Raw genomic sequence first — 17,966 nt, 5'->3', positions numbered from 1 at the left:
ACACAAAGATCCCGTGTACCCTTTACCCAGTTTCGCCCAAAGGTAACTTCTTGCAAAACCATCATATCAACACTGATATAGTCAAGATACCAAATACATCTTTCACCACAATGATTCCTCATGTTGCCCACCCAATTCCTTTCTGCTCCCTCTGGCAACCACTGATCTGTCCTTCACTTACATAATTTTGTCATTTCAGGAATGTTATATCGATGAATTCATACAGTATGTCACCTTTTGGGATTGGACTTTTTTGCTCTGCATAATCCTCTAGAAATTTATACATACAGTTGATTGCATGTATCAGTAGTCCATTTCTTTTTATTGATAGTAGTATTCTGTAGTATGGATGTGCCACAATTTGTTTAGCTATTTACCCAGTGAAGGACATCTTGGTTGTTTCCAATTTGGGGCCGTTATAAGTAAATCTGTGGTGAACATTTGTGCACATATTTGAGTGAACATCGGTTTCCATTTCTTTAGCCTGCTTCTAAGGTTTTGACCATTACATTCTATCATTTCAATAAATAGAGTGGGGAATAATGTGGCTGGTAAGGTGACATTCAGAATAGGCCTGAAGGAAATGAGGAAATAAGCCATATAGCTATTTGGGGAAAGCACATTTCAAGCAGAAGGGACAAGTGCACAGGTCTTGAGGTGGAATATACCGTGGAGAGCAAGGAAAGCAGCAAGGAGAGTGGAAGGAGTGGAGCTCTGATATACAAGACATGTGGGACATGAAAGGTTTTAGATTTTTCCAATGTGAGACAAGGAGCCATTGAAGAGTTTGAGTAAAGGAGTGGCGTATTCCGAATTTTATTTTAAAATCATTGTGAAAAAATAAAAAGTAAAATCAGTGTGGCTGCTGTGTAGAAAATAGATGGTAGTTAGGCAATGGTTGAAGCAGGGAGAACAATTAGGAGGCTGTTATAGTAGTTCATGTGAGAGATGATGGTTATCCCATGGACCCAAATGTTTGCTTCTGCTTAATCTGCACATTCTCTATCTATAGGCAAACTTGAATTGGAATGTAAATATTTTATCTATGTTGAACATACAATCAGGATAAGGGGACTTGAATATACTAATCTTTAACAGTATCTGAATGTGATACATTTTTCTCCTTAGTAGGGAACTAAAAAATTAAAGTCCACAGACAAAGGCTTCCCGAGCTCTTCTTTAATAGGTAGTATTAACATTTACTTTTGTCCCTCTTTCATAATCTATTAGCACCAACACCATCCCTACCCACAACATAATCTTTCTCTATATTTGCTAATATATTCAAACCGGACATGTTACATATCTGATACTACTTTGTGACTTTATGGTTGACTAAAAGCAGTATTAATATCCTTTATTTCCATGTTATTGAGGGATGTCTCACATCACATCCTTGTACTGGCAATAGTGATAAATGTAGACTATTTTTTCATTTGGATAAATTTAGCACTATTAATAATATTGAAACTTAGTTTAGTGATATATCATTTATCCAGAATTGTTGAGGGCCAAAGTTAACTTCTTTAAATTTTACTCTTTCAGATATAGAGGTAGCTGTATAGAAATGTTTCAAATTCATAATCTTTCTTCATCAATTCCATGAATATAACGTAATTCAGTTTTCTTTGTGACTCAGGATCATCATGTGCAATATCTGTTGTTTATGGGGCTATCTATATTCTATGGGTCTCTTCAGGTATGCATTTATTTGCTTTTATATTAAGTGACTCTAAGCGGCCGTTGTATATTTTGAGTCCTCATATATACTTTTCGATAGTTTTACCACTTCTGGAGTTGGTATTGTATCATTATCAAATAACCTCCTTTTTTTATTATTGTTTCTAATTTCTTAGGATGTGAAAAATCTAATTAGGTAGGTAGAATTTTAAGAAAAGAGTAGATAAACTGAGGGCCAAATATTTAGGTGTTTGACTATTCTGGGACCTTTTTTGCTTCCTGATTCTCTTTTGTGCTCTGCATTCTTGAGGTTTCCTTTCATTAAGTGTAAGGCTTTACTTTACAAAGTGACTCAGCAATAGCTCTATGTATCTTTTAGTTGGAAATTCCTTTGGCTCTATGCAAGCAAACACTGCCCATTAATTAGTAACCCAACATAGAATCATCTGTTGATGACAAAATTACCAAATGGATCATCCACAAGTGTTTACACTGCGATGTCATTATCTCATTTCATTAAGAAATTTAGATACACACCAGATTTTAGAGTGCTCATTCATGATGAACATCTACTTCCACACTGTTTGTGTTTGGAAACATTCAATAGCCAGTCTTGAATTAAAAATTTAATTGAATGCTTGAAGAATTACAAGTGTTCCTTTCTTTAGCTCTAATGCTAACCAAAGTGCTTTTATAAACTGCTAAGAATGGACTGAAGATTCTGCTGAGGGCTGTAGATACTTATCTGCCTAATTGAGCCATCATTTGTTGACATGAGGAAGATCATGTGACCTGCTTTAATAGTTTCTCGGTAACAGCAGGAGGCTAGAATGTAATTCATCCAAGAGTAAAACCAGCAGCAATATTACTAGACATATGAAAATAGCATTGATTATGGAATGGTTTTAGTAAAAAGAACAGTAATATAAAAGTATATAAGCAATCTAGAGAGTAATTTTTTTAATTTTCAAAATTACTTGAATCCTTATGTGTTTTAATCATTTAAATCAAGCATTCATTCAGTAACTATTTACTGATGCTTACGATTGCTAGGTATATTTAGGGAATTGTTAACTTGTCAGAATTGGTTCATATGAGAATAGTAGATAGTGGTAAAATTTGAAACTGGTATAAATCACTAAAGCAATGAAGTATTTAAAGTTTTTGAGTAGGCAAGAAAATCATATGATCAAAACTATTCTGAATACATTAACTTGACCTGGGTATTAGGAAAGTGTTACTTTAGTTTTTAATTTCATTTTTCCACAAACTTTTTGAAGTACCCTCATGTAGGAACCTTAACTAAGATACAAGTAGGAAAAGATGGAAGTGCCCCTGGAAATGAATATTTGTGTGTGGCAGAGTAAAATGAGTTAGAAGTTACCCTTTTGGATTACTTGAAAGAATCATGGCTCCTATAGTAAATCCACAGGAAGAAGTGATTGTTATATACATAATGAGTCTGAATACAGGAAGAAGAATATTAAAGCAACATCTTGAGGATTGCTTTCTAAATGGGGAAGGAAGAGATTAAAACCAACAGAGGAGATAGAGAAGGATGGTTTTGAAAGATAGGAGTTTGTCACTGAGTGAAATGACTAATGGATTTTGATTACACCACTGCTGGCAGTAAAAAAAGGAAAGAGAGAAAATTTTTTAGAGATATTTGTGGTCTGAGAATGATTTGATCCAGCCTGTAATGAGTTAAGTATAGAAACTGAGAGTATTTAGAAACTTTTTAGCAAATTTACACTGCCCCTGTCAAAAGGCAAAATTGTGACAAATTTAGTTTAAAGAAATTTAATGGCTTTTTTTGCAATTCTAGAATTGGGTAACACCTCATTCTGTAAAATCAAATGAGTGGCCTGATGAGCTGAGCAGAAGAGAGGTTGGTTTTAGAGAAAAGAAAGGGCTAGGGCAGCAGAAACAGAAAACAAAATGCAGATTGATCATTTCAGTGTTTCTTTTCTTATAAAGGTTAAAGCAGATGGGACTTACCATGCTAGTTAAAAGTAGCCTGTTTGGGGATTTGGCTGTTAGCTCTCTCTCCTGATTTCTTGGAAGTTTAGGTCAACAACTGAATTTCAGCTTGGTGACATGGAACTTCAGCATGACTACCTCCATTTTGGTTTGGTCTGTTGAGCACAGTGCAGGAGCTCAGTCCAAACCAATGGCCTTCTATAAATTTTATTTAACACTCCAGTCATCCTGGTGTCTGATCATCAGATTCCTCATTGAACAGGGAATAGACAGTTTGGAATGTTGGGAAATACCTGTGGTGAGTTGCTTGTGGTGTAATACATGAACTAGTCATACACAGTAACATCATATGTGGGTCCATGTTGGACTGAGGGAAAAAAACCAACGTGTTCTTTACCACAAGAGAGCTTGAGAATCACTGTACCAGACAAGTGGTGATAGTAGGCAAATTACATAGAGTATAAGAGTGTTGGATGAGAGGGAAGGTTTGCTTAAAGACATAAGAGATTTGAGTTTGTATATTACCTAGGAAGGTACCAAATATAGGAGGCTAATGACGCAGTACAGGAGAGTGGTAACTAATGGATGGAATGGCATCAAAGTCTTATAGATGAAGGCTTTATCCTTGGAAAAATACATTGACATTTATTTAATATTTGTGTGTTTTTTACTAGACATCATATAATTTGGTCCTCATAAGAATCCAGTGAGTTAAGTGGAGTATTATTGGTATATTGGTATAATTCATCGCTCTTTACATGTAAGGAAATTGAGGCACAAAAAATATGTGTTATCCACAATCACGTGATAAGAGACGAGAGATATATTAATGCCTCGTTCTATGCTATAACTACTACCATGTCTGAAAATAAGTGTAGAAAAAATAGTTGAAGAAATAATAGCTGAAAACAGCCCAAATTTGTTGAAAAACATTAATCTACACACAAAAGAAACTCAGTGTTGCCAAGTAAGATAAATGCAAAGCATTACACACTCAGACACATAATAATCAAGAAGCTGGAAGACAAAGACAAAGAGAAAATCTTGAAAAGACCAAGAAAAAAAACAACCATCACGAAATAGGGAACACAAATAAGATTAACAGCTGACTTCTCGTCAGATTCAATGGAGGCCAGAAGGCAGTGGGATAACATTTTTATAGGGCTGAAAGAAAAAAATTATCAACAAAGAGTCTTTGTCCAGCAAAAATATGTTTAAAATGAAGATGAAATAAAGATTGTCCTAGGTAAGCAAACCTAACAGAATTTATTGCTAGCAAATCTACCTTACAAGAAGTAATAAAAAAAATTTTTAAGCTAAAATTAAATGACAACAGTTTTTCAGATCTACAGACAAAATAACAAAGAGCATCAATAAAGGTAATTATGTAAGTAATTATAAAATATAGTATAATTGCATGTTTATTTTTTCTTCTCTTGACTCATTTAAAAGCAAGTGCATACAGCTTATGTATATAATTATGTTGTTGGCCTTGTAATTTATCAGAATGTAATATATATGACAGTAGCATCAAGGAGACAGGTGGCAACAAAGCTGTACTGGAGTAAGTAAATAACACTAGACGATAACCTAAATCTACAAGAAGAAAGGAGGAGAACCAGAATTGTAAATAAGATGATTAGTATAGCAAACTCTGTAAGTACATACTTGCTCTCCTTTCTTCTTGAGAAGATATAAAATTATGTATAGTAATAAGTATAAGAATGTATTGCTGGGTTTGTAAGATGTATAGACTTACTACGTAAGTAATAATAGCACAGGTTAGCTCAGTCGGTTAGAGCCCAGCCTTATAGCAAACACCAAGGTCAAGGGTTTGGATCTCTGCACTGGCCAGCTGCCAAAACAAAAATGAAAACAAAACGAACCCAACAAGAATAATAGCACAAAAGGGGATAGTGCTATATAGAAATAAAGTTTCTGTATTTCAGTGGAATTAAGTTTATTTGATTCTGAAGTAGATTGTTGACGGGTCTGCCTCCGGCCAACCGGAACAGCCCTAGCCTTGCTTTCAGTCTCTCCCTTGGCGGGCGAGCGAATTGCCCGGATTCCTCTTTCCTTCTGATCCCCATTGGGAGGAGATGGGGGAAGAGAGCCGTGAAGAGAGGTGAGCACAGCCGCAGGCCCCAACCAGCCCGTTAAAGGACACTCAGATGCGGGAGCAGTTCCGTTTATTATCACACAAGCACTTGCTTTTAAAGGCAAATAGGGATGGGAGGTTTTTACATCCTCCAATCAGCTTAAAGATTACAAGAGCATGCATCCTGTCTCAATGCCTAGCTATTGCAATCACGCAGTGTTCCCGAGGGAGGAAGTGCATATTTGGCCAATAAGGGCTAAGGCAAGGTTCCCGCAGACACTCCCACCCTACTTCCTCCCAGCGCCATCTTAGGCTGCCACGTTCCTTGTGGGCCCATAATGGCGCTGCTTGTAATGTCACTTAAGGTGGCGTTAGTTTTTAAGGCCCGACAGATTGTGATAGGTTAAGATGTATATTGTAAGCCTTAGGACAACCAATGAGAAAATAAAAAATTGTAGTTAAAAATTATTAAAGGACCCATACAAATATGCTCAATTGATTTTTGACTGAGGTACAAAACCAATTCAAAGGAAGAAAGATAGCCTTTTCAAAATGTTGCTGCAATTGGCCAAAAAATGAACCTTGACTGAAGGCTCACACCTGATACAAAAATCAAGTCAAAATGACCTAAATTTAAAATGTAAAACTATAAAACTTTTAGGAATAAACGTGGGAGAGGGGCTGGCTGGTTAGCTCAGTTGGTTAGAGCACAGCCTTGTAACTCCAAAATCACAGGTTTGGTTCCCCATACCGCCCAGCCACCCACTGCGTCCCCCAGAAAAGGGGAAGAAAATCTTCTGGATCTAGGGTTAAACAAATTTTTCTTTGAAATTGTAGTAGCCACAACAAATAAGCAATAGAAAGAAAAGAAATCCAATTTAGAAAGGAAGAAGTAAAACTATCTCTATTTGCAGATGACATGATTTTGCATATAAAATAAGATCTTAAGGAATCCACTAAGAAAAAAAGGGACAGCAAATGATGAATATAAAACAGAAAGTAGTGAAGTAGAAATCAAGACAATGGAATTAAATCTAAAACCTGGTTTCTTAAATACAATTAATAAAATAGATAAAGTGCTGATAAGATTTATCGAGTGAAAAAGAGAAGGGTAAAAGTTAGCAATGTTAGAGAGGAAGAACGACGTTTAATCAGTAAATAATTCTAGGAAGAATTTTGGACCAATAAATTAAAAGTTTGACAAAATCTGAAATTTTTACATTTTTTCATGTACTTTATTGTATTTATGATTCATTTATATTGTCATCGTTATCTTACCTCAATCCGTGCTTTTAAGTACCATTCACAAGGTGATGATTTACAGATGTGGTTTTTAGTGAACAGCTCTTTTCTTTTTTCTTTTTTTCTCTTTTTTTTTTTTTTGGTGGCTGGCCAGCCTTGACCTTGGTGTTACAAGGCTGCGCTCTAACTGTATACCTCCTTTCTGATCTCCAAACTTAACGTCCACCTGGTTATTTGATTATATGCAAACAGAAGTCTTGACGTACACTCATGTCTAATACATCTCTGTAGGGTTTGACTTAAGTGCTCTAGCCAACCCCTGGGAGTCATCCTTGATTATTCCTTTTCTTCAGGAAGTCCCCATCTTTAAAATATATCTGGAATCCATTTACTCTTCTTTTATCAGCAGTTACATTCAATTATAGGCCATTATTATTTTTCTCCACCCTATTGCAATAGCCTCTTAACTTGACTCCTTACTTACTTTTTAACCCCTTTCAAGCCATTCTCCACAGAATAGATGGAGTGATCTTTTAAAAATGCACATCGGAATAAGGCTCTTTGGTGTTTGAATCCCTTTCATAGCTGCCAATTATTGCTCACAGAATAAATTCCAAACTTCCTGCTATGGTATATAAAGTCCTAAATGTCTTACATGGCTTTCCCTTACCTGTCTAATATCATTTTGTTCTACTTCCTCCCTCATTGATTATTCTTTGAACATCCAAGCTCTTTTAATTCTTAAGCCCTTTAGTCTTACTCTTTCTTCCTCAAATGCTTTTGGCCAGGTTTTCCAAGGGCTAACTCATTTATAACCTCTAGCTTTCAACTCAAATGTCATCCTCTTAGAGAGGCTTTTTCTGCCTGGCTATTTAAAATAGCTTCCCCTGCTTCTCCATGAGCTATTGTCAGTGTACCCTGCCATTCCCCTCCCCATATAACTATGCTTGTCTGCTTTATTCTGGTTATCTCAGTTGGTAATTAACTTGTTTAATTCCTCCTAGAATGCAAGCTAAGGAAAAGGTAAGGTCCTTGCCTGTCTTAATAACCACATTACCTCTGGCAGCTAGCGTAGTGCGTAGTAGCTAATGTATGCTCAGTATGCATCTGTTGAATCTATTATTTCCATTGTATACTCCACAGTGATGAGCACATTGAAAACAATCTGCTATATATAAATTGATAAATGTTGTACTCTTTTCATTTTCTTTGTTGTGTTCGTGGCACTCAAACTTTTTGAGTGCCACGAACACAACAAAGAAAATTTCCTCCTTTCCCCCTCTTTGTAGGTTATGTTATCATTCATTTTATTGTACTACTTGTCTTCAGTTTCATATGGGCATGTTCAAATGCATACATATAGCGGTCTTCTTTTTTCCCTAATTATGTATCTTATAGATATCATCTCCAATATCATAATCATTATTTTAAAAACTCTTTTATATGTTTCATATATCCTACTTCTTTATGTTAGGTTAAGCTACCTAATAAGGTAGCAACTGGATTTGTTGCCTGTCAATCACCTTCTCAACCAAAATTTAATTCTAGAGCTTGTGGTCAGCATTTTTCCAAATGTGTTAAACTGTAATTCTTTATAAACTGTTGTAAAATAGTGAGCAATTTTGTATTTACTAACAGGTGAGAAAGTTATTAGTTTAGCTTTCACTAAGACTTAAAGTTTATCAGAAAGGATTATAGAAGAGATAGATTTATAGCAACTGTCTGATATATGACCAGAATCTCCATGTTCAACTTGCCCTATGTTTTCTAGAGCATAACGCCCCTAGCAAGTAGCTTTCAATAGCTTTTTCAGGAAGCAATATTTTCCTTCACTAAAAGGGTCACTGTACTGTTTTTCTTTTTCCTTCTCCTGTCTTATCTTTTGAGTTCAGGAAGTACTTTAAATTTACAGGCAGCTTTGAAGGCATGAAGCGAGTTCAGCCCCAGAAGTATTTCCTGTTATGGCATTAATCTAATTCCATGAAAGTAGAACTGATTTTTCATCTGTAAAGTAGATAAAGTGCCTAAAGCAGCTGACCATTATTCTGGGTTATCATGATAAAGAGGCTTAGTTTTGACACCAAAGAGTTTATCAGCCTAACCAGTGGAAGATTTCATCCTTTTTGTTGAAAGATATATTAATGGATTATAATCAGTCTTGGCTTCCAAAAGGAAGTTCACCTTCATATTGAAAACGTTTACTTAAATCAGCAAATATGTTTTCATGTTTATAAAATTTGTAATGTATGATAAATCAAGCAAACATATTAGGGATATCACATAAAATCTCTAATGTTAATCCATCTTATGTTCATTTTAATGTTCAAATTATTGTCCCAATTCAAGATAAACACAAATTTGCTTTACAAACCAACTTGATTTAATTTCAATGTATAGACATGAATAATTTCCTATAAGTATATGTGTTTGGTATTAGAAGCCCTTGTTATAATTTCTGCTAACAACTTCTAATGTAAGAATAGTTGTCTTATATCAAGATATTTCTTTTAATAATAAGTGATTAAAGTTATTTGGCTGTTTTCGTTGATTTATTTTGACTATATAATACTGCAAATAATATATAATTCAGAAGATTCCAGTTCACAACTTTATTTATACCCATCCCTGTCTCCTAGTTCCCTATGAAGCTAAGGCAATTAGATTAATCCTAGTACTTTGATATTGGTTAAAAACTTAAAACTTATTTGAAAATTGATTCCACAGTGAATGTGTTTACAGTGTTTCCTTGAATTATAATAATAGCTTACTTTCACAGTACTTACCACATGCTAGTACATTACATACATTTAGTGCTCTCAATAGCCCTCCGAGTTATATTGTGTTATCCATTTGAAAAATGTAGAAACTGAAGCTCAGAGATTAAATAACTGGCTCAAGTTCACCCAGCTCATAAGTGGTAGATTTGGACTGGAACTCAGGCCTTCTGATACCAGAGCCCATAGTCATAGCCCATACCACAGGTTAATAAAAATAAAGTTATATCCCAATTCTGCTTCTTATATTTGAGAAGAACAAACGACTCCTTAAAAAATGCTTATTTCACAGTTAATTAATAAATTATTTAGGTTTTATCATATCCTGATGAGATGATATCTAGTAATTTGTTTTATTTAAAATAAGTGAACCACGATTCATGTTCATAAACTAAAATAAAAATATTGTTTTTTAAATAGATATTAATATTTTAAAACAGATTATCTGAACATGAAAAATCTCTGGCCTAATCAAAAGCACAGTGACTAAATTCAGGATTAGGAAATTTGAGTTTTGTAATAGCTCTACTAATTTAGGGCATAATTTTGTATGGTCATCATTTTTCAAAAGAGGATCGAATAGTATCAGTTTAGTCTGTCTTAGAGCAGCATTGTGAAGGTAATGCAGGTTGAGTATCCTTAATCCAAAATCCAAAATGCTCCAAAATCTGAAACTTTTTGAGTGCCAACATGATGCCATAAGTAGAATATTCCACACCTGACCCTACAGTGTACCAGTAACCTTTAAATCAAAACACAGCATCAAAGGTGGAGACTAAAAGCCTGTCACTCTTTGTTGCTGCTGTTAATAGCTGATACAGGTATTCTAGTGATGCTACTGTGCTGCTTAGTTACCCTGAATACATTATTTTTTCATTATTATTAGTGGTATATCATATTTGCTGTTAAGTACTTATGTTTGAATAAATGTGAGAAAGTGATTCTTTATCAGAATATAAAACTGGAGTCAGGAATGTTGGTGATGCCAAATAACCACAGTTTGTCCACATTGGTGGTTGAGATAGCGACACCTTTGCTTTCTCATGGTTCAATGTACACAAACGTGTTTCATGCACAAAATTATTAAAAATACTGCATAAAATTACCTTCAGCCTATGTATATAGGATGTATATGAGGCATAAGTGAATTTCATGTTTAGCTGTGGGTCCCACCCACAATATACCTTATTATGTATATGTAAATATTCCACAATCCAAAAAAATCCAAAATCCAAAACACTTCTGATCCCAGGCATTTTGCATAAGGGATACTACATATGAATGAGATGTTAAATTTTTTCATTTAACCATCATTCGTTGAGTCTGCCTACTGTGCATATCCTGTGAAGTAATGTGACAGGTACAAAGATGAAGAAAACATGGGGGCTGTCTTTACTGAACTATCAGTCTTCTAGAAAGAATAAGATGTGTTACAATATAAGTTAAATTCTAGAACTTTTTTTTGGCAGCTGGCTGATATGGGGATCCAAACCCATGACTTTGGTGTTGTGAGGTTGCACTCTAACCAGCTGAGCAATGGGCCAGTCCTGTTGCAATACAAGTTAAAGTGATGAGTGCTTATTTAGTATATGTGAAGATCTGTGCAGTCAAATTCTCAAAGATAGCAAGTTAACTGTAGTTTCATCACCTTAATATTAATTTTAGCTTAACAAACTCAGGGCTAGCTGGTTAGCTCAGTTGGTTAAAGCATGGTGTTGATAACATTAAGGTCAAAGGCCAGCTGCCAAAAAAAAAAAAAAAACAATTCAAGACCTTACCTCCACTTTATGAAAACACATACACACAAAGCAAGGGGTTTTAATAAGCACATGAAAAGATAATAATCAGAGAGATTCAAGTCAAAATCACAATGAGTTTCAACTTCACACTCTCTAGGATGGCTTTATCAGAAAGACAAATGATGTGGAAGGATGTGGAGAATTTGGAACCCTCCTGCACTGCTGGTGGAAATGTTGGCAGTTTCCCAAAATGCTAAACATAGAGCTAATAAATGACCCAGCAATTCCACTTCTAGGTATATAATGAAGAGAAATGAAAACTTATGTTTACACAAAAATTTGTACATGAATGTTTATAGCAGCATTGTTCATAATAGCCAAAAAGTAGAAATAATTCAAATGTCCATCAGCCGATGAATGGATAAGTTAAATGCATTATATCCAAACCAGATATCCACATGCCAAAAATGATAATAATAAAATTGGATTCTTATCTTACACTACACACAAAAATCAACTCAAAATAAAGATTTAAACATAAAACCTGAAACCATTAAATTCCTGGAAAAAAACACGGGGGAAAAACTTCATATGACATTGGTCATGGCAATGATTTTTTTTGGATAAGATACTAGAAGCACAGGCAACAAAAACAAAATTAAACAAGTAGACCTATATCAAACTAAAAAGTTTCTGCACAGAAAAGGAAATAATCAACAAAATAAAAAGGCAAACCACAGAATGGGAGAAAATATTTGTAAACCAGGTGTCTGATAAGGGGTTAATTATCCAAAATATATAAAGAACTTATACAACTTAATTGCAAAAAAAATCCCAAATAACCTGTTTAAAAAATGAGCCAAGGACTTGAATGGACATTTTTCCAAGGAAGACATACAAATGGGCAACAAATACATGTAAAGGTGTTCAGTGTCGCTAATCATCAGGGAAATGCAAATCAAAACCACAAAACTACAACGAGTATATCTTCTTACGCTTGTTAGGATGAGTGTTATCAAAAGTCAGTCATGTGGAGACAGGGAACTCTCATACATTGTTAGTAGGAGCGTAAATTGGTATGGCCATTATGGAAAACAGTATGGAAATTCCTCAAAAAATTAAAAATGGAAGTCTCATATGATCCAGCAATCCCATTTCTGGATATGTTTCCAAAGGAAGTGAAATCAGTATGTTGAAGAGATATCTGCATTCCCATGTTATTGCAACATTATTTACAATAGCCAAGATATGGAAACAACTCAAGTGTCTGATGACAGATGAATGGATAAAGAAATGTGGTGTATATATATTATATTATATATATACATACATATATACACAATGGAATATTATTCATCCTTTAAAAAGGAGGAAATCATGCCATTTGCAGCAACATGGATGAACCTAGAGGACATTATGCTAAGTGAAATAAGCCAGGCACAAAAAGACAAACACTATATGACTTCACTTATATGTGGAATCTTAAGTAGTCAAACTTATAGAAACAGAGAATAGAAAGGGTGGTTACCAGGCTTTGGGATAGGGAGCTGAAGGGTAATGGATATGTTAATTGGCTTGACTGTGATAATCATTTCACAATGTATGCATTTATCAAAACATTACATTTTATGGACTGTCTGGTTAGCTCAGTTGGTTAGAGCACAGCCTTATAACACCAAGCTCATGGGTTTGGATCCCCATACTGGCCAGCCACCCCCCTCCCCCCCAAAATAATTACATTTTACACCTGAATCTATGTAATTTAATTTTCAATTATACCTCAAAAAACTGAAAGAAAAATGTATCCACACAATCGAATATTATTTAGCAGTAAGGAGGATGAAGTACTGATGCATACTACAACATGGATAAACCTTGAAAACATTATGCTAAGTGTACAAAGCTATTTATAAAGGCCCATATATTATATGATCTCATTCATGAGAAAAGTCCAGAATAGGTAAACCCATAAAGACAGAAGTTATATTGGTGATTAGGCTGGAAATGTTGTGGGGGAATAGGAAGTTATTGCTAATGGATACAGGATTTCTTTTGTGATTAGAAAAGTATTCTAAAATCAATTGTGGTGATGGCTGCTCATCTTTGTGAGTATACTAAAAACCACTGAATTATACACTTTAAATGGATGCATTATATGACATGCGAATTAGATTGCAACAAAGCTGTTAACAGAACTTTTGGGCTACTTTCACCATTTGATACACCTAAGAACAAAGAATCCAAAGAGATTAATATTTAGTTGTACATTTATTTGTAGTATTAAAGGCAAAGAAGAAATGTATAATGTAAAAGTGTTATTATTGCTATTTTATTTCTTATTTTTATCAAACACTGTGGTGGTATTAACTTATTCATTCCATTATAGTCCCTACTGGGTAAATACATTATAGCATTTATGATGAAACTCACGTGTTGGTAAACCAGTGAGTAAGAGTTGATACCAGAACTTTAGATCACCAGTTCCATCTCCTCCTTCTCCGTTTAAGGTGTATGCAGCTAACCTCCTTGTTAAGATGATTAACTCTATGGCACTTCTTCAGTCCTTTGCCAGACCATCCAGTTTGCCCAAATGAACAGTATGTACAAAGTCTATGTGTAATTTAGTTATTTGGAGCTTAAAATGCATTTTCCCACAGAAATTAGGCCCCTGTACAAATAAATGATGTTAATTTCTAACATTATTCCATAAATATTTAACATTTAATGAAGCTAAAATTGAAGCCTTACTTAGGTAGGAAACCTTGTACCTGTAGTGAGAGAGAAGGAAGAAAAGTCTCTTTCATAAGCATAGGTCCTGGCCCTGGGTTTTGAAATTTGAATGGGGTAGAGTTCGTTTTGTGATGAACACATTCTTGGGAGTTAGTAGACTTGCTCATCTCCTGTTTGATCCTGATCATATAACTCGTTTGAACCTTTTTTCCTTTTGTTTTTTTTTTTCTTTTTACAATCTGCAAGGACTTTTTTTTTTTTTTTAATCATTGATGGTATTCACAGAACTTCACATTTAAAACATAAAATTTCTAGCAAGGACCATACAAATAACATCTGCAAACAGCATATGATTTACACAGACAAAACCCAAGACAGCCATCCTAGAAAGGCATAGAGGCAGAACAGTGGCTACAGGAGGCTTGCTGCATTCAGGGACTAGATATTCTGAGAAATGTGAGAAGGACCCAGGTGGTAATTACACCACAGACTTGTATCAAGCAGTTGATGTTTGGGGAATGTCTCCAGTACCCATATATGAGAAGACCTGCGAGGTCAGGTGGCCCCTGTACTCTTTGAAGATATTCTGAGCATCCTTAAACTTATTGGTCAGGTGCAGAAACTGGCTTCATGTGAGTTACCTGACATCAAACTTGCAGAGGTTCTGCAACTCATGATAGACTTGCTGCTCACTGATCCCAGGACACTTGCTGACACTGAGGACAAGGATGGGAGGTTAGATACTGGGGTAATCTGGACCAGAAAAATTGATCTTAGGGACACCAGTTTGGATGAGATTCACTTGGTTCACCTAAGGAGCCAGCAAGTCGAGGTCCTGGGAAAAGCAGGGCTCGGGTGTGGGCCCGTTGCCATGCACTCTCTATAGGAGCAAGTGTGCTACTTTCAAAAGAATTTACACACGGAAGATGACATCACATGCTTCTTCAATGGGGCAACTTTGTCTCAACGTATTTCTCACATTCCCTTGCATGAATAGTGACTGGTCTAGAATTCTTGGTGGGATTAAAACCACTGTCAGGACTTCATACACTTCTGAAAGTTTTGAAACCCTTGGGAAGTTTAGTTCCTTCCAGATATTCTTTGTCGCGTTCTTGGTATCAATGAGAACAGGAAGTAGGTTGCGGATATCCTGCTTAAACTGATTGTAGCTGTCTGGGAGAGGTCTGCAGAACTTCTCATGCAGATGCAGCACATAGTCATAATATTATGTCCCACTAAGGGCTTCTGGGCTTTCACCAGCATCTGGGAAAAGACAGAATGGCCCCTCCCAGAGAGAAGAATCTTCTCCTTCCGACTGCAATCCTGATCACAAGAGGTGTTCTGAAGATACCAGCAATGCTGTTTACTCACTTTCTTTACTACCACTCTGTGATCTTCCAGCACCATCCAGATGTTGGGGAGGGCCTGCCTCAGCACCAACTGGACCTCAAAGGCCTGGAACCCAGCAATACCAGAGAGAGTCATCCAGTCACCTACCTTGGCCAGGTCCAGCTACCACCTCACTTCATCAATCACTACCTTGATCTGGTCTTCATCCAGAGAGCTGCAAACTCTCCAGTTCCCAGTTACCATATTGTGTTTAATTTTCCTCTCCTGTTCTTCATCATATACAGAATTAACAAGTTTTTGAGAAACTTGTTATAATTGAAGCCATACTAATTCAAAAACTGAACACTGGAAGCCTGAAAAGAGAATTCTGAATCCCAAACGTTGTAGGGAAGAAAAGGAAGTTACACAAATGGGCTACATAGTTGTTTGATTCTCTTTCAGTACTGGAAAACACAGACAATCTTGATCTGCTGGGGCCCAGACAGGTTAGAACAAAGGCCAATGAACTCTATGTCAAGACCCACAAAGTCCACGCCCAGGACAAGCTCCTGCAGCAGAGAGAGGCTCTGCTTGAACTAGTCACCACCCACATCCATGGCTATGCCTTTAACCTTTTTCTTTTTACTTTTTAACCTTACCTTAAAAGCGTAAATATTTTTACATTGTTTTTAAGGCTGCCCTCTTAAAAATTAAATGGTTCTTATTTTCTGGAGTATTTTAAAGTGTTTATTAAATAATGGTTAGTTACCATTTTACAGTGAAGAGTTGGGGTAGTATACTCTAAGGCAGTTTCTCACTCTGGCAACATCTCTTTCCCATTACTATAGTATAAACATAAGATGGAAAAAGAGGGTTTGGTCTTTTAAAGAAGCCATTCCTTTTTATTTCATAGTTAAGGGGTTTAAATTCTTTTTCCTCAGCATCCAGCAGTGAGTTCAGGGGTGATGGTCATTAATATCTTGATCCATTACTTTTCATAAAAGATAAGATTTTTTTCCCACAATGGTTCATTTGTCTGTCTGCTTTATTTCCCACCAGAGATCACAAAATCCATTTCCTGTGACAGTATAATAATTTTCACAACATCTGATTATAGTGGCACATACATACAGAAGATTAAAGATGTAGGTTAGAAAAGAAACAGTAAGAAGATATTGAGAATAAACATCATAGTAGGATTTTTTTTTAAATGTCATAATCACTAATTTAGAAAAACAAATATAAGCAATGGGTTGTAAATAGATTCTTCATATTTTCATAGAGAACTAATTTGTTACATGTACATTTTTTTTTACATATTTGCTCAGATGTTTTTCTAAGAACTTTCTCTCCCTATTCTGAAACAAAATTTACGGATGTTATATACAGCCTCTGTTGAAAAGACCTTCTGTTATAAGTCAGCTGCCCCTATCTTGGCATATCTTAAGTTCTTAGTGATTAACATATTAATAACAAGTGTGAATATCATTAATGTATCTATAATTAATTTCAGTATTAACACCTTATGTTTCTTATTATTCATTCCTCAAATGAAGGATTTTCCAGTTTATAATTAAATGGCAATTATTATATAATTTTTATTTAGTAAAGTAGTGAAGTGTTGCTACTGCTACTAATAACAGTTCCTACATTTGATTATAACATGCATTTATACCCATTCTTTTGTATACTTCTTTACTGTTATGTAATACTATTTAAGTGCCTTTGAGTGAAAGAAAGTGGTTAAAATATAAAAGAAGCTACTTGGAATGTCTGTAATATCACAGATCTTAGTATGTTTATACCTGCTTGAAGGAAACAGTAAATTATTTCCTGAGAACCCCACAGTTATATAGCTAGATGCACATCTGATCTGCTCTGAGGCATTTAACCTCTCTTAACCTTGCTTTCCTTATTTAGAGGAAGTGGCTGTTGAGACTTACCTAAATCATAAAGTGAGTACGAGTAATCGCTTACTGAGAATTCTAAGAAAGGCTAATGGAAAACGTCAAGTATAAATGAAAGAGTTATAACTGCTGTCCTCTCTCAAAGGAATTGCAGTTCACACATTGAATTTCTATCATGAATCTACCTTTTTAAAAAAGAGCTGTTTAAAGATAAATACATAAGTGAATATATATAATATTTTGATTTGTGTTACTTCGATAATGATTTAGAATTAATTGAAGCATATAGCTTAAACATATTTTTTATTACATTTAAATAGGGGGAAAAGTAACTAGTTGATTAGCCAAAATCCAGTAAATCAGTTGGGAGTAGATTCTGCCAGATGAATGCTGAAATGGATGGTATGTGCATGGGCTTTAACTTTTTCTCTTATACTGATTTAAGACTGATAATTTATCTCCTTACTCATTCTAAATACTTGACCTT

General features: G+C 35.2%; 1 protein-coding gene and 1 pseudogene across 2 annotated transcripts in view; one reads left to right on the top strand and one right to left on the bottom strand.

Moving 5' to 3' along the window:
* Positions 1–17,966, top strand: part of ADK (adenosine kinase) — a 556,699-nt gene that overhangs the window by 291,805 nt on the left and 246,928 nt on the right. The window lies entirely within an intron of this gene.
* Positions 14,675–16,189, bottom strand: LOC134382397 (poly(A)-specific ribonuclease PNLDC1-like; annotated as a pseudogene).

The sequence above is a fragment of the Cynocephalus volans genome, chromosome 7, assembly GCF_027409185.1.
Source record: "Cynocephalus volans isolate mCynVol1 chromosome 7, mCynVol1.pri, whole genome shotgun sequence".
Lineage (NCBI taxonomy): Eukaryota > Metazoa > Chordata > Mammalia > Dermoptera > Cynocephalidae > Cynocephalus > Cynocephalus volans.
Note: the sequence above shows the minus strand (reverse complement) of the source record. Positions and strands in the feature narration are given on the sequence as shown.